A 5,073-nucleotide genomic window follows, 5' to 3' on the forward strand; every position below is an offset into this window, starting at 1 on the left:
AGCGGAGTTACGTTGCGCATTTCAATGAGAAGATCTCAAGATGACTTTGCCGTCATCAGCGAAGACGCAGCGAAACACTACAAGGTTAAAATAGATGAAGCTAATTTATTTATCAGGAAGATGACAGTGTCAGATAATGTTGTTGGTGCAATCGAAAAGACATTATTGAAAACTCCGGCAATTTACCGATACAATGAAGTCATTACCAAAACATTCCTGGCTACGACAGGCCAACAAAGCTGGAAACATGAGGATATTTTCACTAAAGAGCCAATCAGAAGAGTCATTGTTGCATTATGCGTTGGTACAGCATTCATCGGTACCAACACCGCTAATCCATTCCATTATCAAAAATTTGGTTTAAGAGAGATAACATTTATCGAAATGGTTTTGCCACCGCTGGAACTCCAATGTCAACAACTGACAACAAGAGGTTGTACTACAATTCAATGAGTGCATTAGCTTATGTAGAAAAAGGCCACGGAATTCCTCTAAGTGAGTTCGAAAACCATTATATAATGGTATTTGATCTGACCAGCACTCAAGAGGCAACTCATGACTTTATTCATCCAGAGCTCACAAATTCATCATTGTCTGACGAACTCAAGTTTGATGCAGCGTAAGCTCATAACGTTGAAATATTTTTTCTTGGGGAAAAAGCATCTACGATCTACATTGACTCTGCAAGAAACGCATCCAAAAACGCTCTCCCTATGATCACATACTAAGGGACGAAGACCAAATTCATCTTCAAGTGCAAAAGTGTAAACACCTCAAATTCAAATTCAGAGGGGTTTATGCCGCTGACAATTATCCTCTGAACTTGCAGACCAACACATTTATTATTGTTAATGCATCACGATCCAACTCTATTGGTACCCACTGGGTAGTGCTAGCTAAACGATATGCATACCCAATAATATATTTTGCAGATCCATTGGCTCTACCCTTGACTACTTACAAGGATATTTTCAACCGTTTGCAACAGTGTGAAGACTTGGAGATAATGATGGATATCATGGAACGTAGAAGAGACATTCAGTCTCCATTGCAATCCTCAGACTCCCAGCTTTGTGGTTTATTTTGCATATATATTGTTCATTATTTTTATAGTGAGAATTTTCCATTTATACCTGATGTAAATGAATTAGAGTCGCTAGCTTTTGTAAAACATATGAAGTAATATTAAATTTAATTTTCAAACAACAACACTTTTTGAATATCAATTTTTACAAAGCTGAAAGGTTTTGAAAAAGTTTGAGGTTTCTCGCACAAAAATTCCGTGGCCACTAAGCAGAATATCCATTAGCTGATAAAGAGTTGAGGAGTATTCACCTAGCATAAGCTGGCAAAATTGTTTCAAAGTTACATCAGGGACTGTAGAAGAACGTTTGTTGGCCGCAAAAGTACTAATAGATTTCGCTGTTATCTCACTCAAGGGTGCTGAAAGTTGTTTCTGGTTGTTCTCGGTAACTGTCGAAGTCGATTTTGAAAGGTACTCTACAGCAACATGTAGTCGTGAAATTATTGCACCACGTTTAACAAAGTTTTTTTGCGTAGGCTGAATAAGTATTTTGCAACAGTTAACGAGACACGGTATTACTGCAGGTACATAAAGAGAATCGAATATATTATCATCTTGCGAACCAAATTCATACATAACATGATGATGATTGGAGCTAAATGTGCAACCTTCGATAACTGCTGCGGATGAATGATAACCATACGCATAATTTTCAATTGTTGTTTTTTCTAGTTTTGGTTCAGTCTCACAAATATTTTACTTGAAACCTTTTTGGAATTTCTTGAAATATTCAGGACTGTTTTCATACATTACCTCAACCATAATGAACAAAAAAAAAGCTAATGAACTAACTATGAATGCATAAACAATGACAGCAAGCGAATTCAAAAGGCATAAAAGAAATTATTCCGAATCTTCATTGAGTGTTACAGATGTTTTTGGTATCTTCTTTTGGCGCTGAGTTAGTGTTTTGCTGGCCCGTGTTGCTGGACGCTTCGAGTCATCAGTTGAATCCGGTTTTAGAAGTGAGTCGATCAAGGCAACCGGTTGATCAAGCATTTGTTCTAGTTTTTCTATGTTCTGACACAGCAACCGAAACTCTCAGTCCGAAAGTGTAATTTTTTGATTGAAATCCCAATCGACCTGTTCACTATCACGTTTGAACAATTTCAAGGATAAGTGGGTGCCAGTGGTATGATAAGTCTTAACAGCAGCACTAACAAGCCGTTTTTCATTGAGCGAGAGATCCAAATGAAAGTCGCTGATAAAACATTACTCATAATGCTGCATATATTGCGACAAACTGTATCAAAGTAATCTGAAATGATAAATGACTAATACATTACCGTTTATGTGAACAATTTAAAAACCCACGCAAACATGTCTAGCCAAGATAACAGCTGAACAAACAAATCCACCTACCCTAGCGTGTAAACAAATCTATGCTCCTCTATATCAGCTCTGATGTTTATACGAAATATGAAATTCAAAAGATCGGAGAAAATATACCCTGCTGAATCAAGACCCATTCAATGTCACAATTGTCGCAGACAATTTAAAAATTTCCATTCACTAATGCAACATCGCCGGGCCAAGCATTATAAAGGCCATAGCAGAAAACAGTTTTACAAGTCCCGACCTTTAAATCTAAAAACTGACAAATTTTCATTAGCAATGGATAAATTAGCTCGCCTCCTCGAGTCTATTTATATTTCTCAAGGGAACCCCAATTCAACTTAGTTCAATATGACGTAATTCTATTTATAGACATGAGGGAATAATGATGAAATGGCCAAGTCAAATAAACAAATCGATCAGCAACATTTTTTTCACTTTTTCCGCAATTGCTCTTTCTCATTGTTCAATATAGGATTTGTGAAAACTCTTCAGTTCTTTGGCATCTTATTACATTAGTGCTAGAGTATTTTGTTACAAAACTTTTCTCTAGAAATTGCTTCCAACTTTGAACCTGCTTTTCCTTTCAGTTGCATACTTACTGAACACAAACTTTCATTTCTGTTGTTTCTGGAATTGGTACTTGGCTCTGCTGTCTTCATAAAAGTCTCTTTCGAAAGAAAACTTTTTGCTTTCTTACTGTTTAAATCCTGACAATTAGTAGAGAAGACCATCGCAATAGTTTATCCATCACTTGCAATATGGCTGCTGAATATTTAGAAATTGCTAAAACGAGTGAGCGAGACACTCGGACTCTTGTGCGAATTTGTCACAACTTCAAAAATATTGTCCTTGTGAAAGAAAGCTCTGATGACAAGACAGAATTGTGGCACACGAAAAACAGCTTTATTATTCCAGTGAATTACATTGAGCCAATTCTCGAATATACCAAACAGAACGATTTATTTCAGCTTACAAGAACGCCAGAAAAATCGTTCAGACAAGAAGAGTCTCCATATGCCCATCGACATTATGGATGTATTACTCCAATTCAAACAAAAAAGCAAGATGTGAAAAAATTGGCAAAACGAATGAAAAGTTGCATTGAATTTTGTGAGAATCAACTGGGACAGCTGGAAGAAGTTGAGCAAATATCAAATTTTTGGAATTTCGATCATCTCAGTTGCCAAGTGAAGAAACAACAACCCCGGAAAAAAGCCTCCCGTTGCTCTCCAACAATTTTTTTGATGATGTCAACATTGATGAAACACCACCATTGGATCAATGTTATGCCCCCGTCAAGAAGGCGATCAAGTTATCTCGACTCTAAAACACGAAAAAAAACATTCTTCAAACTTATTGTAGAAATCGAAGTTTGTATTTGTTGTTGTTCCCTTTTCTTACATGAAAACTTTGTGTTTGTATCTTGAAACCAGTTATTAATTTAAATTTATCTCATGATTCATCTAAAAACAAGATTTAACATAAAAATTTGTAAGAATTAGCTGTTGTTAAAAATCTCAGACGTTGAGCAAACAACTATGGGAAGCATTGCTATAAACAAATATGCAAAAGTAGACCGGGCTATAATAATAAGACCAGTTGAAGCTTGGATTCTTTGATATCATGACAAACAATCTATAAACAATTCTCACAAGTAGCTAGTATGCGGTATCAAAAATGAGAAAAACTTGGGTAGACAAACAAGTAGTAAAACTGATCGCCTACGCTGAATCAACAAAAACTAGACAAACGGGTAGACAAATGAACTTGTGTTATTGACACAACAGTCTGAGAGACTTGCTGCTCTCAACCATTGTTTCTGGAACAGTAGCTTTCAGTTCTAAAAGTAAACAAAAAAGTCGCGAACTCTAGATTGGATGAGAGAGATGTAAAAATGTGGACCAACCAACCCAAGATTTTTCTCATTTGCTTTTTGCCTTTACTTTCAAATCAATTCATCTGAACTTTTCTTCATATTTGTTCGCCAAAAAATTCACAACACTTTCCACAAATATATTTTCTCCAGCATTTGCTATCTTACTGTCTTACATTTCTTGCTTTTCCAAACGCTGCAATGAATTCTGAAACGTGCACTGTTTGTCAGAAAAAGCTCTCGGATAAGCGCAGCCTTCGTCGGCGCATGCAGGCAGTACATAAACAAAATGTACAAACAAACTTATTCACGTTCGATGAGTGCGCATTTGCTCATGAAAAAGTCGTAGAGCTCGAGGCACATATGGAACAACAGCACAATTCAAACCGCCCCCGATATTGTCTATACTGCAACAAGTTCTTTGCCGAGAACCTCAAATACATGGAGCATATGAACAATAACCATGGACTACCAGTATGGAACGCTGACGTAGAAAACAATCGAAATTGTGGCATTCTTCACACCGAACAAGCATTCAATGGAGTGCTTAGAACCTACGACATACCGGTGGGTCAACATGAAATAGATTTGCTAATTTTATGAGGAGCAAACGCGATGAGATTGAAAATATTGTTCAACTAAACACCCAAACTCATGCACAAAAACTACAATTCAGTGCAAAGATAGAACTGATTAAGCCCTCAGGCGATGAAAGCGAAAACAGTCAACCAGACCGGATAAAAATTTTTGCCAACTCAAAAATGCAACGCGTTGACTT

The sequence above is a fragment of the Convolutriloba macropyga genome, chromosome 8, assembly GCF_964194025.1.
Source record: "Convolutriloba macropyga chromosome 8, txConMacr16.3, whole genome shotgun sequence".
In the NCBI taxonomy this organism is placed as follows: domain Eukaryota; kingdom Metazoa; phylum Xenacoelomorpha; order Acoela; family Convolutidae; genus Convolutriloba; species Convolutriloba macropyga.